The sequence below is a fragment of the Ricinus communis genome, chromosome 4, assembly GCF_019578655.1.
Source record: "Ricinus communis isolate WT05 ecotype wild-type chromosome 4, ASM1957865v1, whole genome shotgun sequence".
Classification (NCBI taxonomy): Eukaryota; Viridiplantae; Streptophyta; class Magnoliopsida; order Malpighiales; family Euphorbiaceae; genus Ricinus; species Ricinus communis.
Window position 1 is genome coordinate 12123210 of NC_063259.1, and position 15646 is coordinate 12138855.

Consider the following 15646-nt stretch of genomic DNA (forward strand, 5'->3'; position numbering starts at 1 on the left):
TTGTGTCCCGTGCTGCATTTGGAAGCTGTGACAATTACTCTTTATCCTTCAACACGGGCTTGACTCTGGCCGTGCTGATGCAGCCCGTGATGGACACGGAAACCGTGGTGAAATGGAGTGTTTCTAGGCTTGCCTTTTGCCGACTCGAGTCGCCTTGCCCCCATACCTGTAATTAACACATATGCATGTAATTAGATCATTAAACAAGTAGATATGGTCAAACAGAAGAGTTTGTCCTCTTCGATTCTATAAGTCCGAAAAATTAAAATTAACCTAATTATTTTTAAGCAACTATAATAAAGTCAAATGAAAATAATGAAACAATCACAACTAATTAAAAACATGAAAGTATAATCCAAGTCGAATGTACAGAAGTGCTTATTGCAGAGTCTTAAGCGTGACTCATTCGGATCACCCTTTCTGTGCATACAAAGCCAGGTCAACTCGTTGCTCACTATCCAACGAGTTACAATGATATCGCTTTAGCCGATGGCCGTTCACTTTGAAGTTCCCCTTCTCTGGATGATGCAACTCTACCACTCCATATGGAAAGACTTGTCCGATCTGAAATGGTCCAGACCAACGACTTTGTAGCTTTTCAGGAAACAGACGAAGGCGAGAGTTGTAAAGTAACACTCGATCCCCAACCTGAAATTCCTTAGGCTCACGAATCCTTTGATCATGCCATTTCTTAGTCCTTGCTTTGTAAGTTGAGGAGTTTTCGTATGCCTACTGGCGCCACTCATCTAGCTCACTCAGCTGCCATTGTCGCTCCTTACCTGCAGAATCAATATCAAAGTTACAAGTTTTAAGGGCCCAAAGTGCCCTATGCTCTAACTCAACAGGCAAATGACATGACTTTCCATAAACAAGGCGATAGGGCGTAAAACCTATAGATGTCCTAAAAGCAGTCCTAAACGCCCATAATGCATCATCTAACTTAAGAGTCCAGTCCTTCCTACTAGTACTAACGGTTCTTTCTAAAATACGTTTAATACCCCTATTAGTTACCTCAACCTGCCCACTAGTCTGGGGGTGATAGGGAGTAGAGAACCGATGAGTAACTTCGTACTGCTTAAGTACTTTCTCTAATTGGGTGTTGCAGAAATGTGTTCCTCTATCACTAATAAGCGCCCTAGGTATGCCAAACCTAGCAAACAATCGCTTAAGGAACCTGCAGACAACCCTAGCATCATCAGTGGCTACAGCCTGAGCTTCAGGCCACTTAGAGAAATATTCAACAGCAACCAGAATGTACTTATTACCATATGAAGAGGGAAAGGGTCCCATGAAGTCGATGCCCCAGACATCAAAAATCTCAACGACTTGCACACTGGTTTGGGGCATCTCATCACGAGAAGAGATATTACCTGCGCGCTGGCAAGGGTCACAAACCTTAACAAATTTCCGTGCATCTTGGAAGAGCGTAGGCCAATAGAATCCTGCCTCTAGCACCTTCCTCGCAGTATGGTTTGCTGCTTGATGACCTCCAGTGGGTCCCTCATGGCATTGCTTCAATATTTGGAGAGTCTCCTCGCCATATACACAATGGCGAATCACCTGATCTGCACATACTTTAAACAAAAAAGGATCTTCCCAAATATAGTATTTCAAATCAGCGAAGAATTTCTTCTTTTGCTGATAAGTCATACCCTTTGGTAGAACCCTAGCAACCAAATAGTTAGCGTAATCAGAAAACCAGGGAGTATCAGTGTATACCTCAGTGACATATAAATGCTCTTCTGGAAATCGATCATCTATGGTCGTCTCATCAAGTGCATCTAAGTGAGGATTTTCCAATCTCGATAAATGGTCCGCTGCCAGATTCTCTGCGCCCTTCTTATCCTTGATCTCGACATCAAATTCCTGTAACAAAAGAATCCACCGAATCAATCTCGGTTTTGCATCATTTTTCAGGAATAAGTACCTCAACGCCGAGTGGTCCGTGAAGACAATGGTTTTGGAGAGAACGAGGTATGATCTAAACTTGTCAAAGGCATAAACAACAGCTAATAACTCCTTCTCTATGGTGGTGTAGTGTTCCTGGGCTCCTGTCAAAGTCTTGCTAGCGTAGTAAATGGGTTGGAACTTCTTTTCAATCCTCTGTCCAAGCACAGCTCCAACTGCATAATCACTAGCATCGCACATCGGTTCAAAAGGCAGCCCCCCAATCAGGGGAAACCATGATTGGGGCTGTAGTTAGAAGTTTCTTAAGTAACTCAAAAGCTGCCAAGCATGCATCATCAAAAATAAAAGGTACATCCTTAACTAACAATTGAGTGAGCGGCCTAGCAATCTTAGAAAAATCTCTAATAAATCTCCTATAAAACCACAGATGGCCCGGAAAACTCCTACTTAATGAACTAGGAGGGGTAGCTTAGATATTACTTCTACCTTAGCTCTATCCACCTCCATCCCAGCCTGAGAGATCTTATGCCCTAAAACAATCCCCTCTCTCACCATGAAATGACATTTTTCCCAGTTTAGTACCAAGTTAGCCTCAATACTTCTAGCTAACATGCGCTCAAGATTTGCCAAACAAAGAGAGAAAGAATTACCAAAAATAGAGAAGTCATCCATAAATACCTCCATAGACTCCTCAATCATGTCCTCAAAAATAGCCATCATGCACTGCTGAAATGTAGTCGGTGCATTGCACAGTCCGAATGGCATCCGTCTATAAGCAAACGTCCCATAAGGGCAGGTGAAGGTAGTCTTCTCTTGGTCCTCGGTGCAATAGGAATCCTGAAAGTAACTTTGAAAAGCCATCAAGAAAACAATAAAACATGTGACTGCTAGCGTTCAATCATCCCGATCAATGAAAGGAAGAGGAAAGTGGTCCTTCGAGTTGCATCATTAAGCCTACGGTAATCAATGCAAACTCGGGCTTTATTACCGTCCGAGTCGGGATCAGCTCATCCTTCTCATTCCTTACCACTGTAATGCCTCCTTTCTTGGGTACAACCCGCACGGGACTAACCCACGAGCGCCGGAAATGGGATATATCAAACTGCATCAAGAAGTTTAATTACCTCCTTCTTTACCACTTCTTTCATGTTCGGATTGAGTCGTCTTTGAGGCTGAACGACCAGCCTGAAATTGTCCTCCAATGAAATCTTATGAGAGCAGAAACTTGGATTTATGCCCGGGATATCGGCTATATTGAAAGCAAAGGCCTTCTTGTACTTCCTTAGAACTTCCAACAGCATGGCTTGTTCTTCAAGAGTTAGATCGGCTGCTATGATTACTGGTAAGCGCTTCTCTTCATCCAAGAAGGCATAAACCAAGTGGCTCGGTAACTCCTTCAGTTCTAAAACTGGTGGGTCCTCGAATGAAGCCTTTACTTTCCGTACCCCAGACCTGTCAAGAAAAAGATAGGGATCAGTTGACAAGCTCGGCTCAGAAGCCAATAAAACAGCGAGTTGCTCCAACACTTGCTCGTTGGACAACTCCTGCTCATCTTCAGCTAATGCTACTTGCAAAGGGTCAGAACATAAAATTTCTTGTAAATGGGACTCAACCACATCATCAATCACATCAATAGAACATACTGTAGTATCATAGTCCAGTGACTATCTCATAAAAGTGGCCAGGTCAAAGGTAATGGTCTCATCATCAACTCTAAGCTTAAGCTTTCCATCGCTTACATCGATAACAGCCCTCGATGTAGCTAGGAAAGGCCTACCCAGGATAAGAGGCACAGTGCTATCACCCTCCATATCCATTACCACAAAATCTACAGGAAAGATAAATTTATCTACCTTTACAAGTACATCTTCAACAATACCTCTAGGAATTTTAACAGTCCTATCTGCTAATTGAACACTCATCCTAGTAGGCTTAGGCTCATGCAACCCTAATTTGGCAAATAAACTAGTGGGCATTAGGTTAATACTAGCTCTTAAATCAGCCAATGCACCACTAATTGATAAATCACCAATCATACAAGGGATAGTAAAACTCCCTGGATCTCGTCGCTTGAGTGGCAGTTTGTTCTGGAGAATAGCTGAACACTCCTCATTAAGCACCACCTGACCAAGATCCTCCAACTTCCTCTTGTTGCTCAAAATCTCCTTTAAGAACTTGGCGTATTTCGGCATCTGTGAAATTGCCTCAACAAAAGGTAAGTTAATTTTCAGCTGCTTAAATAAGTCAAGAAACTTACTGTATTGCTTGTCCACCTTATCCTGTCTCAACCTTGCAGGATATGGTACCGGGGGCTGATGCTCCCACACAGGGCTCTTTTGCTTGTCTTCTTTCTTTCTCTCATTCTCTACCACCTCAAGGTCTGGTCCTTCCTTAGCTGGCTCGACCTGCACGATTGTATTATCCTTATCAGCTAAAGGCGAAGAACCAGTTAAATTCTTACGAGCATAGGGTGATAGCCTTACAATGCTCCCTCGGGTTTGACTCGTAGTGCTAGGGAGGCGATCACGAAGGTCTCTCCGAAAGCATCTTAGAAATTTGGCCAATTTGAGTCTCAAGTTCAGATCGAGGCCCACTGATTCCTAAGTGCACTATCGGTCTACTGGAATCTTGTTTCCGTAGAGCGTCACAAACTTCATCATGAGCTCCTCTAAATTTGACTTCTTTTCTTGGGAGGAGGAGCTTGTGCGAGCCCAGTGGTTGTTCTTTGTGGTACGTTGATGAAGTCTTTGGAAACTGGCGGACCACGGGCATTATTGTTCCTTCAACTGAAATTGGGGTGATTGCGCCATCCAGGGTTGTATGTATTCTTTGTAGGGGTTATTCCATTTGTCTTGGGGCATTCCCATATAATCAACTGTTCAACATCGGAAGATATAGTAGAATTAGATGGAAAACTAATAGAAGATGAAGCAAACATACCTCCCGTGATGCGATTCGCCTTTGTAATGCGGGCCACCATAAAACTTCATGACCCGTTATTTGCATGAATCGGCATCGGAGTTGGTCGATCTTCTTGGCTAGAAGCTCCACTTGGTACGCCAAGGCTACTGTAGAGTCCACTTGGTTGACCACTCCCTGTCTTCCTGGTCGGATCCTAGAGGATTGCCAACGATAATTGTTCATGGCCATTTCCTCTATCAAGTTCCGAGCTCTGCTCGGGCATCTTCTTCATTTAGCGCCCACTTTGCTGCATCCACCATCGCCTCGTTGCAAGGTTCAACCCGTAGAAGGTCCGAACTGCATCCCACAACTGGCAATCCGTGATGTGGGCGGCATCTCAAAAGATCTTTAAATCTCTCCCATGCATCGTACATGCTTTCATCATCAAACCGCACAAAAGAAGATATGTCATTTCTAAGTTTAGCGGTTTTAGCGGGAGGAAAATACTTATATAAAAATTTTTCGGCCAATGCCTTCCGGTGTAGTGATCGTCTACATTGTGGAAGAGATTGCAGCCATCTCTTTGCTCTGTCCCTCAAGGAAAATGGAAACAATCTCGGTAGAATGGCATCATCGGTTGTTCCATTTATTTTGAATGTGTCACAAATCTCCAAAAGTTGGAGATATGTGCATTGGGATCCTCATTGGGCAATCCTCCAAACGCACGCTTTGTTGGATCATCCGGATAACATTGGCCTTTATCTCAAAATTGTTGGCCGCTCTGACAGTCCGACTATACTAGTTTTCGTCCCATCCAAAGATGGTCGAGCAAACTCATACATCGTCCTCGATCCTCATCGGTACGTGGGGGTCATGGTTTTCCATCGTGTCTAGTCTATCCACAGGTACCTCAACCTCAATCTCCTCCTCTTCTAATTGCAACCTCTTCCTTAAGAGTCCGAGGGATCGTTCGGATCGGGATAGAGGCTCTATAAGATTCGAGTTTGAGCTCCCCGGTCATAAACTACCGGCAGAAAGTCCACACAACCACCGATCAACAAAAATAATATAATAATAAATAATAATAAAAATAAAGAATAAATGAATAAAACAAATAATGACTAAATTAACACAAAATAATTCACTCTAGTTCATCATACAACAGGTCCGACAGCGCGCCAAAACTTGATGTTCTCTTTATGTAACCTACACCTAAGGCAGTGAACCTACCGATGCAGCCTAGCACTAGTGAGTATCAAGGTCGTATCCTTGGAGATCGGGTGAACCTAGAGTTACTACTACTTGCTATGTTGTCTAGTCTGAAATAGAGTGTGAAAGTTCTAACATACCAACTAATGGTTATGAGTGCAATTAAGTAAATGAAGGACAACAATGGACGATTAAAAGACAATTATAAAGAGAGAAACAAATCCAAAAGGGAGCCTAAGTGATGGAATTCTAAAGATGAATTTTATGGATTGCCGGTCTTGCTTACCCGTGCCTAAATCCTGAATTGAATCCCGGTTCCTCTCTCGAGCTTACCGGATTCCTAAACCTGCACTAACCTAATAGAATCTCTTCCTATCAGATTACTACAAATTAGCATTAAATATGATTTAAGACTATTAAGAGTTGTTAGTTCTTAATCCGGTGAGTAAATCAACCTCATCTCTAAGTGTTAATTATCAGTCCTTACTATTCAAAATCCAGTTGTAACAAGCATTTCTCAATGTCAAGAAACAACCTAATAAACAATTAATCCAACGTCTCAAATTAACTGCATCAAACTTTTATTACTGAATAGCAAGAAGATTGCAAGAATGACAATTATAAAAAAAACTAACAATTAAGCATAATCCATCAACAAAGGTGAACCCTAATGGATTTAAAAGATCTAGCTGCTCATGTTCATAGTCAAAGCAATTAAAGAACAAAATAAGGAAAAATAAATTAAAGGCATGTACACCCTTCTCTTTCAAGTTTGAATGAGAAACCCTAAATTGCAAATTCAAAATCTCAAACCCTAGTTGCCTCTTGAATGCTCCCAAAGTTTGTCTTGATCTTCAATTCAATGTTGGAATAGTGTGGAATCCCCCTTCAATTGATGAAAATTGATCTCTCCAGTCTACAATTGAGGTATAGGAAATATTTGATTAAGTGTGTGTCTTGGAATTGAGTCCAAAAATTGTCCCCCCTTCAATTAGAATTCAAAATCGCCTATATAGTTGATTGACGCAGTAGAGTCCGGTGTCTTGAATCTGGGCTCTGTTGTCTTGAGCCACCAGCCGTGCCCTAATGGTCTTGATCCAACACAGTACGTCTTTGGAGGCCGTGGTGGCTACGGAAGTCGTCTTTGAAATGGCACAATTAGGGATAGCCTCTTGATAATTCAACGCAGTAGGAGTCCAGGCCGTGCTCAACCCTCGGGGTGCTTGTTCTCGCCCAATTTGATGGATTTTGCTCCGTAATCACACGTATTTCCCTCGATTACTTATGGTGTCCTTCGAAAATGACCTGAAACGAAAAAGGAAACAAAAGACAGGTGATTCTAGTATAAAACGGGATAATCATGCATAAAAATGTGAACAATCGGGCATGAAAACATGTGTAGTATGATGCTTATCAGAGAAGTACAAGTAGTGATGGGTCAAATGCATAAAGGGGTGTGTGGGCCTTATATGAACGTCATAGTGTTGACTAGGAAAATCATGCATTAAGGTTATTATTTGTTAATAATAGAGAAGGATTGCATAGCATTGGTTAGGAAGTGCCATGAGTGCTAGTTATACAGTGGCTTGAATCATTTGCCTCTCACTGAACTTCACAATCTGACGTCTCCTTAGCCTATTGCAGCATGGGGAATTAACATCATCATGGATTTAAAGCATCCTTCATATGGGCATAGGTTCATAGTCATGGCAATTGACTACTTCTCTAAATGGGTTGAGGCCGAGTCATTCACTACTATAGGAGCAAAGTAGATGGCCCAGTTTATAAAGAGGAACTTGATCTATTGGTATGGGGTCCCTCATGATGTTGTGATGGACTGCTAAAGGAAGAGACAATAGATCTGCTAAAGGAATATAAGATCAAGCATCATAAGTCTTCACCATGTAGGCCTCAAGCAAATAGTGTAGTAGAAGCAGCCAATAAGAACTTGAAGAAGATACTTATTAAAATGGTGCAGAATCACAAGGATTGGTCATTTTTGTTACCCTTCACACCTTGGGAATATTGAATGAATAAACAGATGTCAACAGGGCAAACTCCGTACTCTATAGTTTATGGGGCTTGTTGGCCTAAGAGTCAATTAATCTCTATTTTGATCTTAACCACCAAATTAAATGATGCAAACATCATGTCTAAATGTCTATATGGTAGTAGATTAAAAGATTTCAGATTGCCCAAAGATCTTTTGAAGTTACAAGAAAGTCTTCTAAAATACCCAAAAAGTGCAAGGGCAATTCCAGAGCATGGGGGCACTTTTCATATGACCAAAACTATACAAGACGTTGAAAAGTCCATCTAACATATTGCCAATTACAATGCTACACCTGGCAAGCAAAGAGTCAAAGCATCAAGAAATGGGAGGGCGCTAAATCTTGAAGCTTAAGATTGAAAATGGCAATTGATATTGCGATGAGAAGCGCTAGGGCACTTCTGAGTGCAAACAAGACAGACGTGAGGGCAGTTTTCACAATTAATGCGATGTTAGTAACCATTAAGATATCAGCCGTTAAGTTGGAGCCATGTGATTAGAGCTGTTAGAGCCCCAACATCTCTTTTTAGAAAGCGCAGGGGCGCTTTTCATGACTTCAGGAAATGTTTTTTGCCAAGTCATCAAACTTGCATTTAACAAGTTTTGGACCAATTGTAATGTCTCTAAAAGGTTGGTATGTGTTGTGATTTAGGTGTTTTAAAGCTCTTGCAAATTTATTTCTTAACTCTCTATATCTAATTTCTTTCTTTGTATTGTGTATTGAGTTGAAACTCATTATTCATATAAAAGTGTAAAGGGTTTTTGTGTGAGCCTAGATATTAAAAATACAAGGAATCAATCATTGAGTAACCATAAATACTCAAGGGTTAAGGGACTTAGTGAGGTAATTGATTCATTAAGGGAAGATGTTTAGTATTAGTCTTGGTAAACACCAAGTTGTTGGGTGAACTTATAAAACACAAAGGTTGTAATCTTAAACATTATAGTAGAACACTCAAGTCTGATCTTAAGGAGTGGATGTAAGGAGGATTGTTCCCGAACCACTATAAACCTTTGTGCCCACTTCTCTAACCCTAACTCTCTTCAAATCTTCCTTTATCCTTATGTGTTATCCAAAACTACTTAATTCCGTAATCTGAGGTAACGAATTCAACCCCCTTCTTGGTTCTAAGGAACAACAGAGCTAAAGTGATTTTACCTGTAATACCCTAAAAATAAATAAATAAATAAATAATAATAATAATAAAAGAAAAAATTTCTTTTTCTTTCCTCCCATCTTCTTCTTCTTCCTTTCTCCTTCCTCTCAACCCCCAGTCGCCTCCCACTTTCGCCGCCTGCGCCTTCTAGCTGCCAACATCGCCTCCTTCCTTCCCCTCCCTCACCGCGCCGCTCAATTTCCTCTTCCCCACCTCATTGACAATGTCGATGTGGAAGAGAGGGAGCTGCCGCCGCCGAACCAGCCACTTGCTACCGTCCTTTCGCTAAGTTGACGCCGGAAATGAGCTCCTTGCTGTCGAAAACCCTCGAGCCGAGCTTCCTCCGCCATTTTTCATCATCGGTAGCCTCAATGAAGCCTCAGCAGAGCAGCGCCTTTCCAGTCTTGATCTGGTGGCTTCCGGTGAGTTGTCGACCAAAAATTTTGCATTTTCGAACTCACCACAACTCAAGCTTCATGTAGGCACTTCCAGATTCGAATTTCGACATTGTGGGCAGTACCGGCTTTTAGACCCTGGTGTTTTCTGAATGCACAGAATTTTGGATTTTCTACTCGATAATCCGTCCGTCCAGCCAGCTCCACCCGAGGTGTAGCAGCAGAAAGTAGAGCGCGGCAGAACTATGAGTTAAAGTCATATAATAAACTGCTTTTTTGTCATGTCTAAAGTAAATGCACTCTTATATGATTAATGATAATTATTATTATTACTAGCATTATTAGTATGAATTTTATTTTCGTTATTATCGATATCATTATAGATATTATTACCATTATTGTTGCTATCATATTTACCGTTATTTTAATATTATTATTATAATTACATCTGATTTTCATATTTGCTATACTCGAGGCTATTAAATCTTAATTCTTTATATGTTATTGAATAAATTATATTTACTTATGATTATACTATTTATAATTATTATTGATGTTATGATTGTGACATCGAGATGAGGCGACAGTAGAACATGCCACCTGATGGGTTGCATCAGGACCGCATGCACACCGGTATTAATTAGAGACAAGTAGTAAAAGGTTATTCTTGGGTTTTGCCCTGGTTGAGTATAACTCTCTAGGCTGTAAAAATTTGACTACCGGAGGAAGGTCCTTAGTAGAGCGTTGCTCTCTAAACGAAGGTTTATTTGGGAATCAAGTGTTCAAGCTAAATTTAAGGACCCTAGTTGAGCTTCGCTCTCTAGGCGCTAGACCTATTAGAATAAGAGAGCCGAAAGGCTACTAGTAATGGGGTTTGGGTTCTACTGATGGCACTCATCCCATAAGTATTTAAATTGTATTTTTTTGAATTATGGCATGACACGTGTTTTAATAGAATATGATATGTTATTCTGATTTTATAAATATTTGATTGAAGTGACTGTAATTGTTATAGGATTATATGATTTTAACTCACTTTAGAGGCTGACAGTCTCAATTTTAAATTTTTTCAGGTGACGGTTAGGTGCTCCGCCATCTTTCATTTAACAACCCAACTTCCTTCTCCTTCGGGCCTATTGTAATTAATTTCTATTTTTTTATTTTGGATTATTTAGAATTCTAGACTCTCCGCAGTAGTATACCTTATATATTATGTTTGATTTGGTTTGTAACAAATTGTGAAATGTTTGTTAGCATCCAGCTAGAGACTTGTGAATGACATATGTTGGGCTGGTTTAATAGTATGTTTATATATGCATATTTGAATTGTCGATTAATCAGGTATACTACGGGTTTTAGTGGCCTTAAGCCTATCCATACCCTAGTGCCGATCACGAGCCCACAGATCAGGTCATGACATTACCAGTCGAGCTAGAGTTGAAATCTCTGAGGGTTTTGCTGGAGGCTGAAATACCAAAATATCAATGGGCCGAGTAGAGGTATCAACAGCTGGCTTTGATCGATGAAAAGAGGATGAAAGCTCTGTATCATATGTTGTTGTATTAGAAAATTATAGCCAGGGCATTCAATAAGAAGAAATTAGAAAAGATCAAAGCAAGTGATTTGGTGTTTAAGCATATAAGACCTATCGCATTTGATCGGAGAGAAAAGTTAAGGCCTCATTGGAAGGGCCAGTACCTTGTATAGAAAATCCTGCCCAAGGGTGCTACTAAGACTTCAGACTTGGAAGTGAATGAATTCTTTGAGCCCATGAACCTAGAAAAATTACGTTCGTCGATCAGGAAACCTAAAAAGGTTGGTAAAGTAAAAATTAAGGTAATAAAGAGAGAAAACGTTCAGCTTGAAAATTTGAAAGGGCTGGCTAATAACAAGAGTTGTATCATGAGAAATAAAAATGTACCCATTTGGGCCTTTAATAAATGAATAAAATTTTTTAGAATTTTTATCAAACATGTGTATATTTATTTATTATTTTACGTACTGCTAAATGAAAAGGCAAAAATAAATCCTAAGCAAAATTAATGAGGTCTAAAAATTAGAAGCACCTTCATTTTCTTCTCTTTGCATTTGCATCCCTAGAATCAACAACTAGCTCTCGATTCCATTTAAACCTTGCAAATCTAGGCGTTGTGGTAGTGTGAAGCTGAACCAAAGCCTTAAAGTTTTCATCCCTGGTTAGTTCACCTTCATCATCAATATTGCATTCCATAGTACCACAGGCCAACAACCTCTCAATCTTGTTCAAGAAATCCTGCCTCAGTAGGAAACCATTGAATTTGGGAGGGAATTCTAAGATCAGTTACTTTTGCACGTATTGGTAATAGAGCCTAGAAGGAGTGTAGAAAGTTGATGCTTGTAACAGAGGTAAAGGAACAATCCTCCATATACAAGGATTATGATGTGCTTAATCTTCCACCAAGGGCAACTCCAGCGAATGAGTGTGTCCAGAATGTCCTTCATCTAAGAAATCCAGTTCTCATGACCTCGAGATACAACAATAGAGCAAACTTGCATATGCTTCGACTCGTACTTGTCAATGTCCCTTGGGATGGTCAGTATCTAAAGCTTCTCTCGCAACCAAATATGCAAAAAGAGGAAAAGAAAAAGAAAGGAGAAAGTAAGAAAGAGATAAAGAAAAATAAAATAATGTCTGCTAAGTTGAAAATCCAAATAGGTACCTTAGGTAAAAGTTAAGACAATAGCATGCTAAGTTGAAAATCGAAAGGGCGGCTTAGGCAAAAACTAAGGCAGAAGAATAAGAAAAGAAGAAAGATTTGGTTGCATACTTACAAGATAATGAGGCTGCTAGCAAGCCATTGATGGACTTTGTATATACCTAACCCAATAATAGTTTCAACCAAGATAACTAGAACTAGATTAGCGACATGCTCTACTTAATCTATAATGTCTGCAATTTGGTTGTCTCCCTGTTCTTGAGGAGAAATTAGTAGAAACTGGACATAAAAAGGCATAAGCTTATCATCCTAACCAAGACAGGTGTACCCCTTTCCTTCTTTTCACTACAAAGGATTAAAGAAGTAAGGGTAATGTATTCACCGATAAAATGAAAAAGTACCTCAGTTGGGGGCATGTTGAATAACTGTACCACTTCGCCAAGAAAAGGGTCAGCTAGCTTTAATAGGGCAATTAGATATGCAGAATCACCAGAGCCTCCAAGGATAACAGAAAAATCTTAGATCATGGGGTATAGGTTTCGGACAAACACCCAAGTGTCGATAATGATTACGGCACTGCAAGGCTTTTTCAACCTAATAGGGAACATGCTAACTAATCACAAAGACTAGCGCGGAAAAGGGGTTGCCACCCGGTTAATTCTCCTGTACACTTTTACTAATTAAGTGGCTTTTCTAGATTCCATAAGGAAGTTTCGCTACATCCATAGATGGACCTAAAAGCCAACTTCCTTATCATTGTATCCTTATTCTTAATTTTATTACTTAATGGGCTATTCCCTATAAACACAACAAATAAAACTTTATAAATAATCACTACTATGTGTGAGATCCACCTAAGTCTAGCCCATTTTAGTTTGGCCTAATCCCTATTTAATTTGTTAGCCTATATTTACTATTTAATTATGCATGAAGCCCATCTCGTCTAGCACAATTACAAGTTATGCTTTGATATCAAGTACTTAACCTCAAAGGACTATTCTTTTACATGTCGAGGCCCAATTAGGTTTTCCTATTCTAAGTGAGTCTATTAATCGATTTTAAACATGGCAAGAGCCTATATGAATTTTAATTTAGGCCTAATTTACCAAAATTTAACCTTATAGAGTACAAGTTTCATACCAAACTCTAAGTTTTAAGGTCTAAGTCTAGATGTCCAATTTTAATGAACAATCATGTAATCAGTTATTTGCCATACATCATCAAAATAAAGCATAAAATAAAGCAAAATAAGAAAAGCAAATAAACCTAACTATTACATTGAGTCGATCGACTTTAGGGTTTCTAATAGGTCGAAATTGGAATCTTTTGACTCTGCAACTCTAGTAAATCGATATTACATGCATGAAACACACAAAACACGATTAGTACAGGAATAAATCACAAAATAAAATATAAAACAATTAGTTTTAAAGCAAGGAAGCATAAAATGATCAAGAATCAAATATATAAGAGACAAGGCTTCATTTGATAATTTTTTAAGGCTAATCATATTAATCCAATAAGATTAATCATTTTAAACATGCATATCATCATCAAAGCCAAATAATCCTAGCATATGGATCTACTCATATAACCATGAGATCCAAAACCTAGAGAAACCATGTTATCCGATTCAAACCCAACAAGCATGCCTATCACAAAAACATGAAAATTTACTAAACCCTTAGATCTAAACATATAAAACATTAAAAATAATCATAGATAACATAAAATTAGAAGAAATGAGTAAAGAGGATGCTGATTATTCCGGAATTTGGGAACCCTCAGGTTGTCACCGTATTGTGCAGATCCTCGAGTCTCAGGTAATGAGGAGGAGTTGGAAGCAAATATAGGATAAGAATCTAGAGTTTTGGGATGTTCTTGGTGTTTGATCTTTGAAAGTGTTTACTGCTTTTGAAAAAATCTACTTTCGTTCTATAAAAGTTGCCAAAAATAAAGAGCTTAGTTACTGAGAGTTGTTCTATCGATTGCTAATAATTGCTAATATGTGCCAACATGTGCTAATAATTGCTAACCCTAAACCTAGAGCCTCAACTTCTATTTATAACATATGGAAATAGGAAACCCTAGAGAATTTGATAACATCAACAATTAAAAAGAAATTTGTTTTTTGATTTATCAGGATTTTTTTGATAAATGTCAAATAAAATATTTCAAATTCAAATTACTATTCGTAAAAGGTACTAGAAGAGGTATTTTGGCGTTTTAAGTAGAGTAAACACATAAAATGATGTTAAAAATCAAAATGAGGACCAATCGGGATTGTGTAAAGCTAATCGGCTTTACACAGAGCCGACCGACTTATTGTTGCGTCAATCAAATCTGTGCAGCCGATTCAGCAGTAGGTAAAGACAATTGCCTCAAGGGCCAAAAAGTTCTACAATTTTTTATAATTTAGTCCTGCAATTTCAAAATATGCAATTTCACTCATCAAACTTATTTTTTTCTATCAATTTAGTCCAAAATGATTTCATGACAATCCTAATTGGTATTCAACTGTCCTCAACCTCTCAACACTCAAGATATATAGTAACTTTGATCATCGGGTGTAGGTGGCAATTTCGGGCGTGCACCCAAGTGTCTTTAGCGACTACGATACTACAAGGCTTTTCAACCTAATCAGGAACACACTAACTAATCATAGAGACTAGCGCAAAGATGGGAGTCGCCACCAAGGTAACCGAGACACTTTTACTAATGAGTGATATTTCTCGATCCTATAAAGAAGCTTACGTCACAAATCCAGAGATGGATCTAAAGACTAACTTCCTTATTTGTGTATATTTGTCTTTAATTTTAGTATTTAATGGGCTATTTCCTATAAAATGCAATTTCTAAAAGATTAAACTATCAAATCATTAAAGAACTAACAAATGTAATCTAACATCCTAATCATGTTACTAATAATTAAAGGAAATAACACAATTAAAACCCTACATGTTCCTATTATTAGATTCAATTCCTAAGAAGTTCTTATTATTAGATAGAATTCCTAGTAATATTATAACATGCAATCACGAAAAAAACCATTCTAATCATATAAAAACATAAATCAATAAAAATAACCCTAATCATGTTCCTAGAGAAGCATAAAAAGAGCCAAGTTTGAGAGATGATATGGATGATGATGATGTTGAAGAACCTCAGGTTTTCACCGTAGTTGGTTTTTCTGCTAGTCTCAAGAGACGATGATGCAGTTGAATCGAAGATTGGTTGAGGATTCAGTGCTACTTGGGATATAAAAAGGCTTTTGTCGTTCTCTTCAAAAAATTTCTAATTCTCTTAGTTCTTTCTTAGTGTCTCAACTCT

General features: G+C 38.9%; 1 non-coding gene across 1 annotated transcript; it reads left to right on the plus strand.

Annotated features, from left to right (window-relative positions):
- The first annotated feature begins 5184 nt into the window (after positions 1 to 5184).
- On the plus strand, positions 5185 to 5291 carry LOC112535112. Its single transcript, XR_003079306.2, has one exon. It is a non-coding gene; the product is annotated as a small nucleolar RNA R71 (small nucleolar RNA).
- Positions 5292 to 15646: the final 10355 nt, after the last annotated feature.